Source organism: Schistocerca americana, chromosome 7 (assembly GCF_021461395.2).
Source record: "Schistocerca americana isolate TAMUIC-IGC-003095 chromosome 7, iqSchAmer2.1, whole genome shotgun sequence".
NCBI classification, from domain to species: domain Eukaryota; kingdom Metazoa; phylum Arthropoda; class Insecta; order Orthoptera; family Acrididae; genus Schistocerca; species Schistocerca americana.
Genome location: NC_060125.1, coordinates 238,805,200 through 238,828,273, shown reverse-complemented (window position 1 = coordinate 238,828,273; position 23,074 = coordinate 238,805,200). Strand labels below are relative to the sequence as shown.

Here is a 23,074-nt window from a genome sequence, read left to right as displayed (position 1 = left end):
CAAACATACTGTGAATGATGGTACCCCTTAGGGAAATGGCAGCAAGGGGCAGGAATGGAGACCAGATGAACCCAGTACATATGCCTGGGGGTGTCATTCAACACAATGAAGAGGCTATTCCAGCACCCATTGAGGGAACAGGAAGCAACCAACTGCAGATTGTGGCACACACTGAAACAAGTGATGCCTGTTGTCTGGACTCTGAGGTCGTACTTGGATCACTCCAACAACTGACAGAGGAGGTTCACAAGACCCGCCTTGTGTGTGGAGTTTCTACAAAGCTCACAATTTTTAGCGGTGTCCCCATAATTATGGTGGCCCTTGGGTTCTGAGGCAAGTGGAAGGACTGAACTAGAGATTTCGAAGGTTCTGTGCAAGTACACTGTGACTTCCTGAACTTGCACCAAAGTGTTGAGAACTGTAGGGTCCTCTTAAATCGATCTGGTTTGCACTACACACCAGAAGCTGCTACTCAGGTAGTTGACTATGTGTGGGTTGCATTCAAGGTGATAATGATAGCTGCAGGAAACCCAGAAGTATCTGTGTAAGATTGAAAGAAATGTCTCTCACAGGTGAGAGTCTCAAAATCCTAATGGTTAATTGCCAAAGCATTCGCAGCAAAGTGCCAGAGTTTGAAGCACTCATGAAAAACAGTGAAGTGCACACAATAGTAGGTACAGAAAGCTGGTTGAAATCTGAAATTGATAGCAGTGAGATTATTGGAGAAAATTTAAGAGTAATTCGAAAGGATAGGCAAATGGGAAATGGAGATGGTGTGTTTGTCACAGTAGGCAAAAAGCTCACAGAGATAGAGATTGAAGCTGCATGTAAGATTGATTGGGCAAGTTTCTGTTTCAGAGTGGGCATAGAATGATAACTGGATCCATCTGTCGCCCACCAGATTCATTTCTTGATGCAACCAAAAATTTGAGGGAAAATCTCATTTCACTTGCACATAAGCTCCCCAGTCATACTGAATTCATCAGTGGAGACTTTAATCATCCAACAGTTCATTGGGAAATTTTCAATTTTGTTCGTGGTGGGTGTGATAAGACATCCTATGAAATGTCTTCTCTGGAAAATACCTAGAATAGATAGTTAGGACCCCACTCATGATGGCAATATATTGGATCTAATGGCAACAAATAGACCTGATCTCTTCTAGGATGTTCACATCAAAACTGGTATCTGTGACATGGACACAGTTGTGGCAGCAATGATTACCAAAATAAAAAGGACATCTAAAGCAAGCATAAAGATATATATGTTCAGTAAACGAGATAAAAAATCTGTTGTGTCGTATCTCAGTTAGGAACTTGATGCTTTCAGTGTAGGGGGGGAGCATGTAGAGGAACTATGGCTCGTGTTTAAAAGAATAGTTGACCATGCACTGGATAGATATGTGCAGAGTAGAACAGTTCATAATGGAAGGGAACCTCCGTGGGATACAGTCAGTATAAAGAAACTTCTAAAGAAACAGAGATTACTGCATAATGGGTGTAAAACAAAGCTTAGGGCTACAGATAGAGACACGCTGAATGAAACATGTTTGGCTGTCATGAAAGCAGTGTGTGATACTTTCAATGACTACTGTAGCAGAATATTGTCAAATGATATTTCACAAAACCCAAAGAAAATATTGTCATACTTACAGGCTGTCAGTGGCACTAAAGTTAGTGCTCAGTTCCTAGCCAATGAGATAGAAACTGAAATTGAGGGTGGCAAAGCAAAATCTGAAATGCTTAACTATGTTTTCAAATGTTGCTTTACAAAGGAGACTTGCCCCAGTTTAATTGTCATACCACTGAAAAGATAAACGAAATAAGTGTTAGATTCAGTGCTGTTGAGAAACAGTTGAAATCGTTAAACTTGAACAAAGCTCCACAGGCCAATTGTCAGATTCTATACTGGGTTTTCAGTGGAGTTAGTGCCTCTTCTAACTGTAATCTATCATGGATCTCTTGAACAAGAAACCATGCTCAGTTCTTGGAAAAAAGCACAGGTCACATGTGTCTACAAGAAGGGTGGTAGAAGTGATCCACAAAACTACTGTCCAGTATCCTTGAGATCAATATGTTGTAGAATCTTAGAAGATATTCTGAGTGCTCAAACATGTGAAGTATCTTGAAGAGAATGACCACCTCAGTGCCAACCAGCAAGGATTCAGAGATCATTGATCATGTGAAACCCATTTCGCACTTTTCTCACATGACATACTGAAAGTTTTCGATCAAAGCAGTCAGATTCCCAAAAAGCGTTTGACTGAGCACCACACCTATGCTTATTATCAAAAGTACGATAATATGGTATATCAATTGAAATTTTTGACTGGATTGAGGACTTTTAACTTGAACTGTGCCCCACGGAAGTGTGTTGGGACCCTTTCTGTCCATGTTGTATATTAATGACCTTACAGACAATATTAATAGTAACCTCAGAATTTTTGCTGATGATGCAATTGTCTATAATGAAGTACTATCTGAAAGGAGATGCATAAACTTTCAGTCAAATCTTGATAAGATTTCAAAGTGGTGCAAAGATTGGCAACTTGTTCAGAAATGTAAAACTGAACACTACACACAACAAAAAAACGTAGTATCCTGTGACTGTAATATGAATGAGTCGATGTTAGAATTGGCCAACTCGTACAAATAACTGACTAACACTTTGCAGGATATGAAATCAATGGATCAGTTGTGAGTAAAGCAGGTGGTAAACTTTAGTATATTGGTGGAATACTGGGGAAGTGCAACCTGTCTACAAAGGAAATGGCTTACAAATCACTCATGTGACTGCTTCTAGAATATTGCTCAAGTATGTGGGACTCATATCAAATAGAACTAACAGGGGCTATTGAATGTATACAGAAAAAGGCACAAGTTTGTTTAATCCTTAGGAGAGTATCACAGAGGTAATGAATGAACTGAATGGATGACTCTTGAAGAATGATGTAAACTATCCTGAGAAAGTCTATTAACCAAGTTTCAGGGACTGGCTTTAGATGATGACTCTAGGAATATATTACAATCCCCTGTGTATTGGTCACTTTGGGACAGTGAGGATAAGATCAGAACAATTACTGTGTGCACAGAGGCATTCAAACAATCTTTCGTCCCACACTCCATACTAGAATGGAATGGGAAGAAACCCTAATAACTGGTACAATGGAACATACCCTCTGCCATGCAACTCATGGTAGTTTGCAGAATACGGATGTAAGTGTGGATATAGACGTAAATTAAACTATATACTTTTTCTGATGGCATTGGAAAGAACCTTTGATGAGGATTCGAAAGACGTAATTGTCAGTAGTGTTGATCAAATAGTAACAAAGTAACAGCACCACTGAGCACCCTCCCACTATCAGGAGAATATCCCACAAACACTTGCTCTACTGTACCAAATGAAAGCAGACACTCATGTATCATTTGTAGTGCACCTTTGGGCTTGGAGCCTATCAGTCTGTGCTCTGTCAATCAGATGACTTGCTCGTGAAGCAGTTCAAAGTTCCACAATAAGTACAACTGCCGAGAAAGTGGAGACTGTTTTCATGTATGACGAATGTTGGCAAACTGTTAGTAGGGTTGCGCCTTTTTATGCCCAAAGGTATCAGGATGGTGTCAAGCTCTCACAATCTGTCTTTGGAAAATTTTCAAAAAATATTCAAGGAACTAAAAGTGCAAAAAATTAAATACAAGAACAAATGAGAGAAGTACAGCTAACATTTTAGCAGCAGTAACACACAATCCACATATTACTACAAGATAGCCTGTGTGTGCAAGTAAGATCAGCTGAAGGAGTGTCCAGAATATTTCATGTACAGCTTCATTCAGTGATTTTCAAAATCATAACAGTAATGGAAATTTCTAGCGTGAGCAATATATAAAATAAAGGAAAGGCAACCACTTACCTATAGTAGAAACACATAACAGAAAACAACGTTCACTCTAGCTTCTGAGCTCCAGCCATTTTTCCAGATAAAGTACACAGTCACACACACACAAAACCAACAGACACCAAAATCTGCATACTCCCATGGCCACAGAAAGACCAAGTATTGACACTTGGTTATTGAATGCAGTTGACTGTGCTGATGGAGAAGTGGAGGGGTTAGGTGTTGACTGGATAGGAAGGATTCATCGAGATCTCTCATAAATAAGTTGTCATAGGATGATGCCATTTGAGTCCCTATGGCAGTACCACAGATTTGTTTATAGAGGTGCTAGTGGGAAAGGTGCAAATCTTTGGCCAGATGATTCCACAGTGGCACAACATGATGAAAAGAGCACAGAGGATGCAACAAAAAGAGATGTAGGAAGAGAGGTTGTGGGGGGGGGAAGAGAAGATAAAAAGGGAGAAAGAAAGGAAGAGAAGAGAGAGGGGTTGGAAAGAGGAAGGGGGGGAGAGAGAGAGAGAGAGAGAGAGAGAGAGAGAGAGAGAGAGAAAGGGGGGGATGGATGGATGGATAGATGGATGGATAGATGGATGGATGGTTACAATAGTGCAGTGCCTGTGTTATTCTGATGACAATGCAGTGCGGCGACCACAGGCATTACGAAACATATCAGATGGATTTGCAATTGTGAGTAATGACTACCATCAGCTGTAGAATGAAAATTTGTGCCAGACCGGGACTCGAACTCGGATTTCCCGCTTATCGCAAGCGGTTGCCTTACTGCATGATTCATGGCCAGACCCAAACTTCCATATGTTGTCAACCATGCATCTACAATCTTTACTTGCACATCCATTATGTGCATTCCTGTACAGATCAAACATTGAACTTTCAAGTACAACGTCTGATCGCTATGGAAATACACATAATGGATGACATATAGCAGTTTGGGGTCTGGCCATTAGTCATGCACGGATTGCCAAATGCAACCGCTCACGATAAGCGGGAAATCCAGGTTCGAGTCCAGGTCTGGCACAAATTTTCATTGTCGTCATTCCATTCTACAGCTGATGGTAGACATTCACAATTGTGAGACCATCTGATATGTAGGATGGTTGGTTGGTTGGATGGTCAGTGGCTGGTGGGTAGCTGTTTAACAGGTTTACTGGTGTCAGAGTAACAGCTGGAAAGGGAGATTTGTTTACAGGTGAATTTGATAGGATATTGTCTATCAGTAAAGGTTCTGGTAAGGTTACAGGTATGTTTCGACTCCCGCTTTCTACAGCAAATAAAGTGACTACAGATAATGAGGGTCTAAGGAAGAGGCTTTTTGACATGGAATGGGTGACAGCTGTCAGAGTAGGGGCACTATAGGTGGTTGGTGTGCTTGATATGGACAGACATATTTATGGAGCCATCTGAGAGGTGGAGGTTGACAACTAGGAAAGTGACTTAATGAGTTGAGAAGGGCCAGATAAAGCAGATTTGGGAATACATGTTCATGTTATGGAGGGAAGAACATAGGTTGTCCTTACTGCGAGCCCAGAACATGAAAATGACATCAATGAATCTCAACCAGACAAGAGATTTTAGGTGTTGACTGGATAGGAAGAATTCATCGAGATCTCTCATAAATAAGTTGTCATAGGATGATGCCATTTGAGTCCCCATGGCAGTACCAGAGATTTGTTTATAGATTTGATGTTTGAAAGTGAATTAATTGTGGGTTAGGATGTGAGTGGCCAGAAGGATTAGGAAAGAAGAGGCGGATTTTACCTCAGGACGAGATTGGGATAGGTCGTGCTCCATAGTAATTAGGCTGCAAACGTGGGGGTTGTTGATGTACAAGAATGTCACACCCACAGTGACCAACGAGGAGTCTCGTGGTAACAGGACAGGAACTGTGGAGAGATGGTGAAAGAAGTGAGCAGTGTCTTGAATGTATGATGGGTGGTTACGGACAGTAGTTTGGCGAATCTATCAGTGAAGGCAGTGATTTTTCCTGTGGGAGCATTCTACCCAGCCATAAGGGATGACTGGTAGGGAAACCTGTGGGATTCAGTTTGTGGTGTGCTGAGTAGGTAAAAGGTTGCTGGTGTGAGGAGGGAGTTGGATTCAGGTGTCAGGTTTTGGAATGGACACAAGTCCTCAAGGAGCTGCTTGAGGTTATGTTGAACTTGTGATGTGGTCATTAGGTTTTTTTGCAGAGGTGTTGGAAAATTGGCGGAGACCCTCAGCCACATAATCACTATGATTCATCAGCTCTGTGATGGAGCCTGTGTCTGTCAAAAGGATAAAGGATAACAGGGGAGATCTGGATTGGGATAAAAGAATAATCAGGTCTGGATTGTTTTTGAGATTGTGGATAGCAGTGTGTCCCATAGTAGTGATAGTGGACTCACTGTGGAGACATTTAGGAAAGGAGGGTGAGGCCAGACTAGAAGCGAGAAATTCCTGAAAGATTACTAGAAGATGACTAGTTTGAACGGGAGTAGAATCACGGTTGGAGAGAATCTGGAACTGTTTTAAATGAGATTCTGTGTGGGATTTTGGTTGGCTGTTGTCCGTGGGGTGTGGGTGAAGAAATGTTTCCACTGCAAAGAAGAAATAAAGAAAAGAAGGTCCCTTACAAGTCTAACATGGTTGACATTAGATTTGGGTCTCTCTCTCTCTCTCTCTCTCTCTCTCTCTCTCTCTCTTTCTTTTTCTTTCTTTCTCTCTTTCATTCCCCTTCCTTTCAATTTCACCTTCAAATTTGTTTCTTTCCTACCCGCTCCCTTTCTCTCCTTCAATATTCCACCCCTCCCCCCCCCCCCCCACCCCCACCCCCTCCTTCCTGCATCTCTTTTTGCTGTAGCCTCTGTACTCTTTTTATCTTGTTGTGTGGCTGCAGAGTCATCTGTCGAAAGACCTGCCTCTTTCTCTGTACCTCCTCCTTGCATCCTTCCCTACCCCCTACCCTCCTCCACCAGCTCAGGCAGCTGATTTCAGTAACCAAGCATCAATAATTAGTCTTGCTGTGGCCATAGGAGCGTGTGTTTGGGTGTCTGTGTGGTTGGGTGTGTGAATGTGTACTTTAGCTAGAAAAAGAGTTAGTGTTCAAAAGTTAATGTATTTTCTGTTGTGTGATTCTTTGCTTCACACGTTGGTTTACTATAAGTGAGTGGTTGCCTTTCCCTAATTCTAGTACTTTAAAAATTAATGATATTATAACATATTGAACACACTGTGTTGTGATCCTTTTTTAAGGCTCTTCACAATATCCCAGCAAAAAAAAATTACATCGTTCCATAAAAGAAAAAAGAAAAACAAAGTTGATCTCATATTCCAGGGGCTATGAACATTAAAATCTACTTGTTTGCTTCAGAAAATCTGCCACATTATCCACACCTCTATACAGAATGAATATGAACTTAACTGACAAATTTCGAATGTTACTCGGTGGTATGTTATAGGTATGGGTAAGTTTACTGATGAAGAGTTGACTGATATGTACCTTGTGCTCGGGACCATTGAGTACAGTGGCACAGCAGCACAACAGTACTATGCTGAGGTTTTTCCGACAGTGACAGCAAACATATCACAGTATTTTTGCCTCATTTGACGGTTGTTGTGTCATTCTGTGCTTTGTGTTGTGTATTTTGGTGATTACGAATTACAGGCTTTTTCACTGTTGTAAAGGTAAGTGAAACATGGAAGATAAATAGTTTAGACAAGAAGAGAATAGAAGGTTTCGAAATGTGGTGCTACAGAAGAATGCTGAAGATTAGATGGGTAGATCACATAACTAATGAGGAGGTACTGAATAGAACTTGGGAGAAGAGGAGCTTGTGGCACAACTTGACTAGAAGAAGGGATCGGTTGGTGGGACATGTTCTGAGACATCGAGGGATCGCCAATTTAGTATTGGAGGGCAACGTGGAGGGTAAAAATCGTAGAGGGAGACCAAGAGATGAATACACTAAGCAGATTCAGAAGGATGTAGGCTGCAGTAGGTATATATCACTGAACAACCTCTAAAATTTTCTTGGTGGAGTTTTGAGCTCACCTTGCATAGCTACTCATTTTAGATATATTTTGGATGGTGTCTCTTAGCTGCCTCTCATTGTATATAAATTTTAGAATTTTTGATGTGTTTTCATACAATTACCTTCTGAAATTTTCATGTACATGCTTTCCTTATTGTACTTCAAGATTTGATAATAATTAAATGTGATTTTGATATGATCGTGAAGATTAGACTTTCCTGCAGCTCTGGCATAGAACCACCCATATAAGTTATATACAGCTTGCTTTTACATCTACATGTATATCAGTTCTCTGCAAACCACTGAGAAGTGCATGGCAGAGGGTACATCCCATTGTATCAGTTATTTCAACTTTTTTCTGTTCCATTAACGTATCGAGGATTGGAAGAATGATTGCGTAAATGTCTCTCTGCATGCTGTGATTAGTCTAATCTCATTTCCTAAGGGAGTAATAAGACGGGAGGCTGTAATATACTGCCAGAATAACAAAAAAAAACCTTTGTGAGAATGTTTTCATCAGATAGTTTACCGTACATCTACCTTCAAGACTCTGTCACTTCAGTTCTTTGAGCATGTTTGTGACAGTCTCTCATTGGTTGAGAAAACCTGTGACAGTTTGTGCTGCTCTTCTTTGTATCTGTTCTACATCCCCTGTTAGTCCTATTTCGTATGGGTCCCACACATTAGAGCAGTGTTGTAGGATGGTTTGCATGAGTGACTGATAAACAATCTCATTTGTAGACTGATTACGTTTCCACAGTATTTTACCAATAACCCAAAGCCTATGTGATCATTCTATTTCTTGTCGCTACAGAGTGTTACACCTAAGTATTTGTATGAGTTTATGGATTTCAGTTGTGACTTGATACTGTAGTCATAGGATACTATGTGTTTTCCTTTTTGTGAAGTGCAAAATTTTACATTTATGATCATTTCAAGCACATTGCCAATCTTTGCACCTCTTTCTAATTTTATGTGACTGAATATTTGTGCTACTTCTTTAAGACAGTACTTAATTATAGAGAACTGCATTATCTGCAAGAAGTATTAGGTTACTTATAATATTATCCACAAGGTAATTAATATATAAATAAACAGCAAGAGTCCCTACACATTTCCTGTGGCACACACGAAGTTACTTCTACATGTGTCGATGACCCTCTATCCGAGATGACTTGCTGTGGTCCTCCCTAATCAAAAATCATTTTAAAAAATTTTCTTTATAGTGACTATATACCACAAAAAGTCCTTCCTATCAGAAATTGTTCCGCTGGGCACTTATCTATTCAGTGTATGGTTAACTCTTCTTTTAAACATAAGCCATAGTTCAACATGCTCCTATCATGAGCTAAGAGTTTCAAGTTCTTCATTGAGATATGACCAGGACTGTTTCTGTATATAAAAACCAAACATATAAATCTTTCTATTTATTTTAGTTGCCCTTTGTACCATGATAATCACTGTCACTACAACAACTTCTTAGTCATTGATAGCAGTTTCGATGTGGACATCCTCGAAGGGTTCAGGTCCATTTGTTGCAATTAGCTCTAGTGGTCCTCCACTCTTTCAAATATCTGCCCTTGTCCATCTTAGTTTTTAACTTATCTATGTGATTATAACAAGAGGGAGCACACTAGTTGGAAGCTTCAATTTACTCATCAGTTAGCTGGATCTGCTAGCTAGCCTTATTCTGGTCAAATGACTGTCTTTTCCATTTACATCAGCTGCACTACAAGTAACTCATCTGCTCCTAAGATAGTTCACTGGGCCAAGGACACACCTTGGAACTCAGACTTACTCACTGGTTGACTGGAGCTGTTGATTAGCTCTACTGGTATACCTGTGACTCAAATGATAATTTATCCATTTTATTGGTTCCTGAGCTTGTGTCTGTGAATTATAGTATTTTAAGACAAACAGCAAATAGCCATTTCCATAATTTACTTGAACAACCACACATTAATTACATTTGTGAAAAAGTGTGATATTAACAATATATAAAAGAGCATATATTTCTGTTGTCATGTCAAAAGTGGGCCCATACAGTGCAAATAGTAGTTGTACATCACATAAGCCAATTGTTCTGCCTTTATTCTTTGTAAATGACACTCCAGCTGTGAGTAAAATGTACAGTAAAATTGCCGAATAATGGACATACATGGAGAAAATAAAAATGTCTGCTTTTAAGAAGTGTCCACTATTCAGAGAAAGATAAATATACAGAATACAATACAGTACATGGAAAACTTATCTTTGGTTACGTACAGTACTATGTTAATAAGTCGTCAAACACTAATTATAATACAATACTAAAATTTATTTCATGCACTGTGGTAGGTTGGTTTGAAATAATCTTTTTTTCTCTGAACCAGAGTGTCATTTGTAATCATCTTCACAATATGTACCTCAACTGCTAATATTTGAATCCCTCTTCATCATTTTTCACTTAAAAGTGTTGTTTCAATTTTCTTACCTCTTTAGCTACCTGCAGACTCAAAAAGTCAAATTCAGTTATGTCACCTCCATCTCAGTCCTATTCTCAACATTGTCACAATGCCCATTTTTATGAAGCTTTTATATGAGTTCACTTAGATTGGTTGATGTAATTTCTGTGAACAGTCCATCACTGATATTGATGTATCCATCAGAGCAACCAAATTCTTCTACTAAAGTACGAAGTTCATGCTCATGTTCCTTGAAGTTGTTTTCTTTGACACATTTGTTGATCACTGAAGCATAGTCATTCAGAATGAACCTTGCCTTCTTGAAACAGCTCCTGATTGTAGTGGATGTTACCTGTTTTAAGGATGAAGAAATCCACAGAATTGCATCCAATACGACGACAGATTTTCTGAATTCATATCCACATTCAACAATGTTATTTGAGACAAAATATGTCCCAACACCTTTTGTCTGTAAATCCAGTGATCAGCAATGTGAAGGTCAATTTGCCAGCAAACAGATTATTTTCACAATTTTTTAGTGGAGCAACACTATGGGAAGTGAAATATCAATAAAAAAATCACTTTCCTCCTTTGTCTTTCCATTCTTCTATCAAATGACAGCAGCAGTTCAACTTTTATTGCCCTTGTCATGCAAAATCATTTATTAGCATACCATGCCACGTTTAATTTACTTAAGTGCCCTTAAAACGTATGGGCTTTGCAGCCTTACCAATAATTAAAGACCTTTCAGATTCACATATCTTATTAACACACGGTACAATGAGTCATTCTTTTGAAATGTTGCCTCCTCAGCAGTTTTCACCTTTTCAAGCCATTATTTTACTGGGAAGAATTCTGAAGAAAAGGCCAGTCTCATCACAGTTAAAAATGTTTGTTTCTTCATAGACCTCACAAGTTCCTGTTACCCTTTTTTGCCAAACTTTCTCACTTCAAAACAGAAACAGTATGCACTTTAATTTGCAAAATATTCAGCTGTTTAGTTTAATTTATATCTGTCTTTTTCTTCCTGTTATTTGGAAGTTTTGATTATTGCTGGGGGAGACATTTCAGTGCCCATGTCCATTAGTGAAAATGCCCACTATATGAAAGAATTTTACGTTAAGGGCTGATGTTTTTTGCAAAGAAATTTTAAAATGTTCGCTATTAAGAGGAGTCTGCTGTTGGAGTGTGTCTGTTGTGGGAAGTTTTATTGTATAGTTTTAATTCTTTTACAGAAAAGTACTGTACTATTTTTTCTAATATTTGTATAATCTAAATATGTGGCTTCGGTTCTTTCGAACATGTCCAAAAGAAGAGATATCACATATATAATTAAAGCTGTGGATGACCAACTTATCACTTCAGTGCAGATGCACACCTTGCTCAAACTCTTATGGGAGTTGACAAAATGCAATAAGTAATGAGAATAATGGACATTGGGCATTCCACCTGTATTGTGTGGATAAGTTGAGAATTTGGATCTGACTGGAGGCATGCTAGGGTAGTCTATGCAGTTCCAAGACCACTGTGTTTGGATGGCATGATTGCCAAAAGAACAGACACTATATATGTAATTAAAGGTGAGGACGACCAACTGATCACTTTGGTGAAGATGCATGCCACACTTGAACTCTTATGGTGAGGACGAACCGCTGATCACTTTGGTGCAGATGCATGCCACACTTGAACTCTTATGGGAATTGACAACATGCTATGAGTAACAAGGATAATGGGCATGGGGCACCCCTCTTATAGTGTATGAATAAGTTGAGAATTAGGGTCAGATGGGAGGCATGCTAGGGTAATCTGTGCAATTGCGATGACCACTGTGTCCGGATGGCACTGTGGTCAGTGCATCTGTATAGTAAGCAGGAGACCAGAGTTCAAATTGCAGTCCACTACAAATTTTCAAATTTCCCTGTTGATTTAAATCAGTGTCCACTAGCAGCTAATGTCATTAATTCCTTTGCGTCAATATAATTTAAATAACCAGGCACTATTGCACTTACTAAATAACCACACATAGCACTCAGTACATTCATTCTAAGCATTTTCAGTTTGTGAGTCATACAGAAGCTTAAACTATAGCAACAAAAACAATCAACTTTTGACAAAATAATTTAATTGGATAGATAAAAAAAATCTACTCGCCAAGCAGCAGCAGAACATACACAAAAAAGACGGTTGTAATTAGGCAATCTTTTGGAGCCAGTAGCCCCTTCTTCAGGCAGAGGGGTTGAAGGGGAAAGAAGAGGGGTTAAGAAAAAAGATTGGAGAGGTCTAGGAAAGGGGTAGATTCTGGGAAAGTCACCGAGAACCGCAAGTGAGGGTAGACTTACTGCACAGGATGAGAAGGAAAGACTTTTTCCTTCTCTCAGTTTTTTGCTACCTTCTACTGCCACATCATAGTGGTCAACAAGGGACTGGATGGAAGCCTTGACCCACTTAGCGATTTTACAAAGGACAAGAGTTAACATTTTCTTAAGATCCTCCCAATGAATTACAACCTGTCATTCACTTTTCCTACAACTGAATTTATATGATCATATTCCACTTTACATTGCACTGCACAGTTACTCTTCTGTATTTTGCGGTTTTTACTGTTTGTTGTAATTTTATCACCAACAGTGTAACTGAACAGTAATGAATCTCTTCACCTGGTTATGCACAGACAGTACATTTGTGTGCATTCAGCAGGAACTACAAGTGCCTGTATCAATTGTTGATTCTCTGCAGGTCCTGCTGCATTTTGCTACAGTCTTCAGCTGTAGCAACATTGTATAGATAACTACATAGTCTGCGAAAACCATAATGGAGCTTGCAGTGTTATCCACTAGATTGTTTATATATAACGTAAAAAGTTACAAACCCTGAAATTATCCTTATATATGACCATTTTATCCATTTTAAAACAGCTTATGTTCTGTATGCAAAGAAGTTCTGAATACAATCACAAATCTCATCTGACACTTAGTAAGCTCAAATTTATTTGCTAAATGACAGTGCAGATCTGAGGATCAAGGAACACAAGATCCATCCAGTTTGCATCATCTATGGTGCTCTGCACCCCGTGGAGGAACTGAGAAAGTTGAGCTTCACAAAATCTGTTTTTGCAGGTTTTCTACAACAGATTGATGTCAGATAGACTGGCCTATGAATGTGAGCACCTGTCCAAACACCCTCTTAAAAATGGGAATGACTTGCAAATCTTTTCTATTCACTTGTTACTCTTTGTTGCTACAATGATCTATGATGAACTATTCCTAGAAGGGGAGCAAGTTTTCACATAAGCTCTGTAGAATCTCCCAAGTATATCATCTCATCCAAGTCCCTTTGCAATGTTGAGCAGTTTACTTGCTTTTCTGTTCTACAGTCTTTTGTCTTAATTCTGTCATTTCGTGTGGCTCTGCAAAGACTGGAAGGATTTGTTCAGAAAATTAAGTAGTTTTGGCTTCTCTGTGTCATCTTCTGTTTCAGTGACAATATGGTCAATGATGGGACTGAGCAGGTGATTTCTACCCACTTACTCACTTACTGACTTAACGTAGCAAACTTTCTAGTATTTTTAGTCAGATTGGTTGATAACATTTACTTTCCAATTCAATGAATGCTTTGTGCAATGTTCTCCTTACTTTCAATTTTTCTTTGTTCAGAATTTGTTTTTAAACTAGATTTTGACTTCACTTAAATCTATGCTGACACACTCTTTGCATTCATAGCAGCTTTCCAACATCACTGGTAAACCATAGTGTGTCTTTTCTGTCTCTCACAACCTCACTCAGTGTATAATTGCCTAAGACACAGTGTACAATGTTTGTGTGTTTTATCCATTTGTGCTCTCTGTCCATATCTGTAGAGCTGAATATTTGTTATAGACTGCTCGGATACATTGCAATTTGTTACCTGTCACTCTTTCTAAATAAAAATAATTTCCTACCTTTCTTAAAATCCCTTGCAACATGAGTAATTACTGATACAATAATGTCCTTCTGATCACTGTGACATTAACTGATTTGAAATGTTCGATGCTGTTAGTTACAAGGAGGTATAAACCATTGTCCTTGGGAGTTAGTTTTCTAGCTATGTGCTCAATGTAATTTTCAGACAAGACATTCAGAACATTCTCGCAGGAATCTTTGTCTCTGGCACCAATTATAACCGCATAACTCCCCATTCTGCAGCAGTCAAATTGAAGTCTTCTCCAGACAGCAAAGTTACTCATGATATTCCTCAAGTTTTATCTGGGATGCTCTGCCACTATGGCCCCTGAGTCAGGTTGTCTGTAAAAGCATACAATTACTCTGTTTGACCTTCTCTTGATTTACCTTCACCTCTTATTATTTTACATTCAGATTCAGCTATAAATTCACTAGATATTATTGAGTTCTTTACAGAAATAAATATGCCCCTGCCAGTGGTATTTAGCCTATCCTTGTGATATACATTGCAATCTAATTTGGGATTTCAGTGCTATTCACTTGAGATTTCAGCCAGCATTCTGTGCCCAATACTATGTCGACATTATTACATTTAATAAACAAGATCTTAACATGAATGGTGCTCCTAATATCACATTAATCTCTCTAATCTGCAAGAATGAAATTCTCCTCCAAGAGTAATGTCACTGGTCTTTCTCCACTTACAATAGGTAATTCAGCATCTGAGATAAACAAAGAATCATCTGAACTTCTACTTTAGGCCTTCCACTCAGCCCCAAGCAGAGTACTGCAATCAGTTATGGGCATATTGCTGTAAACAGTGAACCATGCTTCCTTCCTGCAGTCAAACTACTTATGTTCACCAATTCAGCTGGAATTCAGCTGGAATGACTCATTTGTGCCAACATAGCTACTGTTTGCAGCTGGTTGTATACACTGTACTCAATAGCTGCTTGTAGAGCCTGCTTTATGTCTTAGATGAGATCTACTCGCAAATACCAAACCCACACTGTCTGTCTTTCCTAATCTGATCTCCGTTTGTCTGAGGGCACAACTACTCACTTAACACTGCAACTTCTAATAACCAGAATTACCCCATGTATTCATCTGGACTTTTCAGGAAAATTGGCCATTGGCCCAACGGATGTGGTATCAGTACTTGGCAGTGCCTCATATCTGTTAAAGTGTAAGGGCACCAGTTCTCAAATTCACCTTCTGCCCAAAGACACACGAACCCACTACTGTCTGCCTGTTATCCTGAAATGAGGAGAAAATGATCAGATGTTGCACACTGGAAGACAGTGACAGCAGAGTTTCCAGGAAATCCCAGTGGTACCTGTAGTGTCACAGCATTCACCACTGATGCCCAGCATGAAAACAGCTCCAGATGGCAGTCTGAAGCCTGTAACTGTGGCCAACACAATTTCCAACTGTTTCTGGATAGTGGCCAATTCACCTTGTCTCTGTACACAACAAGTGCAATACCTGTCTGTTTTCTGGTGTGTAAAAATTATATAAAATCATGAAAAACATGCTCCAACCTAATCAGAGACTAAGAAATGATAAGCAGAACACACAAGAGATAAAACCACCAACTGTGACATATGTCTACAAAACTATGATACACACAAAAAAGAGGAAAACTGGGAATAGTATATGTGCTCCAAAGTCAGTGGACACTGCACTAACTATCACAAAAGATTAATAACTGCTATAAACATTTACTGTTCCCTTCTTCTAAGAAGCAGGTAAAAAAATTGTGACACTAAATGATGTCTGCTAACTGATTATAGCTGCTGCAGCTGCATTAATGAAATGCTTTCTTAATTTTAATTGTACATTATTTGCAGTATGGTTCTGTATGAGTTGGAGATGAGCATACACTGAAGCTTATGTGCTGCATATGTGGAGCTGTTTTACAGTATCCATTAATATTATCAAACAAACTTATGACATATAGAAAGTTATCATTTATATGTCATTTCAAAATCAAGAGACTACTCTGAGTGCTTTTTGGTGTCACAAAATAAATCGTGTCATGAAAGTTAACTGTGACTGAAAGTTTTAGTGACTTGGCTAATTTTTGTTATGTTACCTAGATAGCTGTTCAAATATCAAAGGGCATAGCAAATGTTCATGCTTAAATGAGTGAAATTAAGGGTACTGCTATACCCCTGCATGCCCTAGTGTGTGTGTGTGTGTGTGTGTGTGTGTGTGTGTGTGCGAGAGAGAGAGAGAGAGAGAGAGAGAGAGAGAGAGAGAGAGAGAGAGATATTAACAAATAATTCAAATAACATGTAGGTTTTCTGTTACAGGATGAGAAGAGTTCCTGGCACCACATTTTCTGAAGCATTTGAGTGAATACTGTATCACCATGTATTTCATCAGTGTCAAATAGCTTCTTGTTCATTTTGAGCAACCTTACTGCTTTGCCCAATTTTCGAGTTTCATTAGGAGTTTGGGCAAAGAGAAGTTCAATGTGTCTTGAAGTATTATATCGTCAGGGTTCAGCAATCCACACTTCCTTACTGAACAGCTTTATTCCTCTGTGTGAAGACACTTCCTAAATATATTGTCAGAACTATAGGTGATGAAGAAACTAAAGCAATTTTTTACTCATTCTTTGCTTTTAAAAAGTCTGTTTCATTATCTTTGTTATCTGTTTTCAAACTACTGTGTGATATTATGTTGTAGTTTACTTTTCATGACAAAATGACACTATCATCTCTCTGACAGTGCAGTAGTTCTCTCTCTCTCTCTCTCTCTCTCTCTCTCTCTCTCTCTCTCTCTCTCTCTGATCTGAAGAATACAGTAACAAATCTAACGTTCATAATTTTGACAAATAATGAATTTTCAAAAGAGGACATAGAAATGTTGAGGTAAGCAGGAGTTGGTATAGAGCGTGTAGTCAAACAGGAAGATTAAAAAGTTTGCACAAAGTAGAGGATTAAACAAAGTACTTTGACATGAATCTAGCATACATAAGTGGCAGTGAAGAGTTTATCCTGAAAGTTATCATTTTTTAATATGGTTTCACTCAGATGGCATCTTTGATCTTGCACACATTGTTGGAGGCTCCACCTTCAGTGCAGTGTCATTCATTTCTTGGCAAATTTCCTCTTTCAGATCATCTCTGATTCTTGAATGGTTCTCTTGGGAAAGTGTAGACTTGAGGTAACCCCAAAGAAAAAGGTCTGGAGCCAATAAACCTGATGAATTAGAAGGCCACTGAATATTGCAATTTTTGCTGGCGAGATGACCAGGAAGAGTGGGTCTAAGTAAACCGTTAATACTGTAGCAGTATGGCTTGTTGCACCATCCTGCTGGAACTGTGTTTCATCTGGATCATATGCATTGAGTTCAGGAAGAGAAAATATTACTGATAAATATTTTCTTGGGTTTGGCTTGTTTCTCTTCATACTTATTGATACACAGTTTAGTTCAATGATAGGCTTTGCAGACTTTAGCACATTTCTGTCACCTCTAATTGAAAATTGCTCATTTCTTTTACAAATATCAATAATCGATAAAATAACCATACATATTGTGAGGCTCACTGCAAACTTTGCCACACTGACACATAGTAACTGTACATTTTAACTACCAGTTATTGACTTACTAACAACGTGACTGTTCTAACTGAATACCAACTGCAGGCTGACTAAAAATTACTTCATGATACATAGATTGTTTCAGATTGTTTTCGTATTTTGACTGACAGAAGCTTTGCACATGAAGCCTGTTTGTAGATGTTGTACGAAAGAAATTTACAAATTGGTAAACTATTAAGCTGTTACATTTGATATTAACATAGAAGACAGGAACATTAAAAGGGACAAATATACAATAGGCAGAGAAATAAGTTTGTTTACCCAAAAGGTGTACAATTAAAAAATGACAGAATTACCGGTAGTGTTTTATGAGACAGCAGTTCAGTGTGGAAGCGGATTCCCTGAGTTCACCAAAAGTTTCTAGAAAGTGAAATTTTCTAATTTGAATAAGTAGCATATTAACAGGTTATCTAAGTGGCAGTATACATTTTTGGTAACAGAAAAATCAGGACTACAAAACTATAGCACTGGATATTTTGGAAAAAAATTCATTTTAAGATTTGAACACTCTGGAACACGAAAATTATGAATATGAATAAATTTTCAAATAATGCATTTTCAGAAAGAGTAAGACATTTGTTGAAAAGAGGAGAATGAGGGCTTTTGATTGAGCTATTGCAATCCAAAAACAAACAGTTTTTATCACTTTAGAATTCTGAAATGCACAAGTCCTATAGGTATCATAAATTATGAATATTTCTTTAAATAAATGTTTCCATGAGAACTAAATATATTGTTAGCATCAGTAGTATGAAAACTATCATGTGAATAATAAAGCTTTATGAAATGTAGCATGAATAAGAAATTAGTTACTTTATGGAAATATTGTATATGCGCCAGTAGTGAAAAAATAACAGAAGAGGAAAAATAATCTGTTGAAATCCAGAGTCGTTCAATAACAAGTAGGATGAGCCCACCTTACCCTATCATACACTGCTTCTCAACAAAAGTAAGTTGTAAAGTAGAATAGTAGATAGTAAATAGTAAAGTAGGATAGCTGACTTCAGACTCATTGAGATAGGCATGTGCATGAATATTTTCTCTTCTGATTTGCTGAAACATATTGTAGCCATTCAACTTCATAGTTTTTTATGGATAACCCGTAATGTACCTCCCTCACCAGTACCAACTATGAATTGACTGAAATCAATTTACAGAATTTGCATATCCTGAAAAATAAATAAATTGTGTATAATCTCATTTTTGTATGTCTGAAAAAGAGAAATAAAGATTTTGCTTCCTTACACTGGCTACTTTACAGTAAGCATTTCATTACATGCATGTGACTCACTGCTCAGTTACACAATGTGATTCATAAATTATAACAAATTTTAAAATTCCGGAAATCACTCTCTGACAGCATAAAAGACCAATATCAAACACATGGAAAGAAATTATTATTTTTGGTCACTGACAACATTACATAATTTAAACTGCTTATCAAAGTATTATTTAATTCATTATTTAGTGTGAATAGTGGAGAAATATTCTGAAAGTCGTCATGTGAACTGTCTGGCAATTGATTAATTGTGAACATCAGAGTAGTGATGTAGAGTATTAGTGCCTGAATGTTGACTGTAAATGGAAGTTATAGATTTTAGTTTTTAGATCATTTTAAATATTTTTGAAATTACACCTCATATGAAACTGAGTCTCGTAGAATGTAACTATTGTTACTCTGAAAGAATCTCTAAATTTCCATATCAGTTGGTGTATGGAAAACGGCTTCATTAATTTGCAGGTTGATACATAGTTTTAAACATCTGCAAAACATACACATGAGACTAGCCCCGCAACAGCAAGTAAGCACAGATATGACATGTGGCACACTTCCGAGGATGGGAATGTATTCAGTAGACCATCCAGGCCATTAAGACGAATTTTAAACTTCATGTGGATCAGTGCATACACTACACCACGAAACTTACACCAGCTAACAATATGTGAAAGATCTATCAATAAGCACTGCACTTCAGTTGAGAGATAATGTTAAGATTTAAATAATTATTTGCGAATGTGTTAAAATGTGGCTGCATTAAGGCAGTTGCTTGAAAATTGTTCTGAATTAGAAATCACAATGTGATTGTGGCATTAAATAAGGATGGTTTTAGCTATCTTGACATCAGCATTTTAAATTTTTAATTGGCCTCTATTTAAATGAAATATTGAAAATCGCATTTTTGTTGCCCTTAGAAGCCATTAGTTAGGCAACCTTCAACTAGGACTGGTTTATATGCCCCAGGATAGTCACTTAGTGATATAGATATGCTGAGATCACAGCGTGACTTTTGATTCATTTTTTCAAGGTCTAACACAACTGGAAATAATAATTGAAATAATAATTGTGAGAAAACTGGATTTGATATCTGTTAAATTATGAAATAGTTGAAACTTTTTTGAAAATTCCCAAAATGTTTCAAGACCTTAATTTAAATTAGGCTCAAGCCTACTGAAAATGTATTCAAGAGAGAAAAAAATGATTACAGAGAATTTATCATCGCCAGTAAGTAAGGGGGGAGCTGCTGAATAAACTCTGCCATAAAGACTGGGATAGATATATATGGGCACTGTCTCTTCATTCTTTACCTGTAGCAATCTCTTAAGAGCTAATGAGTTTCATAGGTTTTTATGAGAAATATAATGACATATACTCAACAAAATGCTAAAAACTTCATAAAGACTTGTTTTTCTATTTTAATTTGTTACTTATTTTTCTATTTTAATTTGTTACTTAAAATAGAACAAATGTAGTAAAGTGGACCCAAAAATCATGTAAATCATTTTTTTAGGATTTAAGTAAGTTGATATCAGTTAATTTCATGTACAGATAAGTTTTTTTCTACTGTAAATAATTAGAATAATGTAGTTCAAAGAAAATTGTTGGTGTCATTAAAGGTATTATACAACTTGAGAAATTATGTAATGTTGGAAAATGTGGTTCTCTGTTTTCTAGCATTTATCCTATTGTACAAGATACGGTATTTTTTGTGATATGGCGAATTTTTTTTTTTTATTATTATTATTATTTTCTCGTGGGATGCCCCATCACCACACTGATTAGCTAACCCACAAACCGTAAATCACATGTGCGATCTATATCTGAATTGTATCAACTATGTTCTGTGTGTCACCATACTGCAACTGTTTGTGGATAGTGTTTTTTGAGGAGAGATTGGGAATCAACACCGCATTTGTTTAAGGCTCAAAATTATGAAAAGTTCAATTTTTACTTTTTTGCGTTTTCTGAATCTGCAGACTATTACCTTTTAATAGATATATAATTTATTCAATTCCGAAGACTACAACTATTTTTAAATTTTTTTTGAAATGTGTTATACATGGGCGTGACCCACTGTGGCGCTGTTAAACTGCTGTCAAATGGTGTTATTATTAACGTCCGTGTTCTTCAGATACATTTTAGTGATGTGAGATAAAGTATGTGTTGTGGCTAACCTGTGATGGTTCAATATATATCGCTGGTGTGATTGTCGATTGTTTCATGTTTATTTACTCTGTCGTTATCTCGAAAATATTCGTAATTAATTCTGTTTCTTGAGTCTCTGTTTTGTTGAAGTATAATAATGAGTAAAAGTAAAGTTATTAGAAATCCTCTGAAGGCTTTTAAGAAAAGGAGAAATGTTGGAAAGCCAAAGGTATGTGTTATTCCTGTAAACAATAAAGACGATAACCAAGTGAGTGAACCTGACCTCTCAAGTACACCTGCCCATAGCAGTCAAAGTGGGAAAGAAAATACTTCACAAAAGAAGCTTGGTGCAATGAGTGAAAACTATGAATGTTTTATGGGCGAATCGGATGTGAATGAAATATTTGATATGTCGGTTCTCGAAGGAATTTTTTCAGGAATTTTTTCAAACTGTGTAAGATGTATTCATTGTAGTGAAGTTGGTCTGGAACTCTCCATAATAAAGCACGTAGGACTTGCTAGTGAAATACAACTGAAATGTGATAAGTGTTCATACATGACCATCTTTTGGAAGAGTGTTGCAGTAGCTGCAACTGAAGAAAATGGTAGCAAAATCTACGAACATAACAACGAGCGATGCTTGCTTTAGACAAGGAACGCCTTCGGGCTGCAGACAGGGCTGTAAAGAGTCTAGAAATACAAGCAAGAGTAAACAGGAGGAGGAACAAGAGGAAGCTGGAGGAGGAGTTTGCAGAGGATGAAGATAATCCATCCTATGGACCTGGAATGCACTAAAAAGTTAATCCAATCTTTGTCGCTCGATTCCCAAAACTTTTATTTTCTCATACTAATTACATGTTTTCTAAGGATCTTCCAAACATATTTGTTTCAAACTTTCAGTAAATGTTACACAATACCTTCTGCATAATTTAACACAGCCTTTTGCCAAAAAACTGTATATTTTTGAATATATAAATAAAAAATTGCAAAAAAATGTTGTGAATTTTCATTACAATTGAAAAAAAAATCGTCTTTAATAACTGAACTAAAATTTTGTAAAATCCCTGCGTTAAGTTGTAGCCCATATTCCAATAAATAATCTGTAAAAAGTTCAACTTCCTACCTCAAATACTTTGTGAGGAAAGATGTAATTTATAAGCGTTATTTTAACATTGCAAGTATAGGGCATTCCGGAGCCCCTTAAACAAGTGGAAAAAACTGCCTAAAAAAAGAAATTCACTCTCCCACTATTTGCCAGAAGTTAGCAAAGCCTGTAAGAGTTGATATGACAGCTGGATTTCCACAAGGATACAGCATTTCATTTATCTTTCTGTTAGTTATTTTCTACCTCAGTACAATTTTAGATGTGACAGCAGTTTATAATCTCACTATACATGCTCATATCAGAGTTAATAAGTTGGTGGATTACAATAACGATTAAGCAAAAGAAGCAGGTATAAACCTATATAGACGGATGTGAATTTTTATTAAGGTCAGAGTAAAGAAAGATTGTGATCCAAGGTAGAGATTGCCAGATATTTGGATCCTGATTGAGGATAATAATCTAAATTCACAGTAGCCAACAGTGGTTCTGACAAGCTGTTGTCACACAAGAGGGCATACGCACACACAAAAAGTGCAAGTCAGCGTGGCAGGAGTTCAGCCTGTGGCATCTGGAAGACTGGTGTAAGAATAAAAGTACGTTGTAGTTTGCAGGGGCAATGAGCCTCAGCT

The 23,074-nt window shown here is 37.5% G+C and overlaps 1 protein-coding gene across 1 annotated transcript in view; it reads left to right on the top strand.

Moving 5' to 3' along the window:
* LOC124622498 (protein PTOV1 homolog) overlaps positions 1–19,108 on the top strand; it is a 319,275-nt gene extending 300,167 nt beyond the window's left edge. The window contains exon 12 of the mRNA XM_047148215.1: positions 16,621–19,108. The gene's annotated coding sequence lies outside the window, so the exon portion shown is untranslated. The remainder of the gene's footprint in view (positions 1–16,620) is intronic.
* Positions 19,109–23,074: the final 3,966 nt, after the last annotated feature.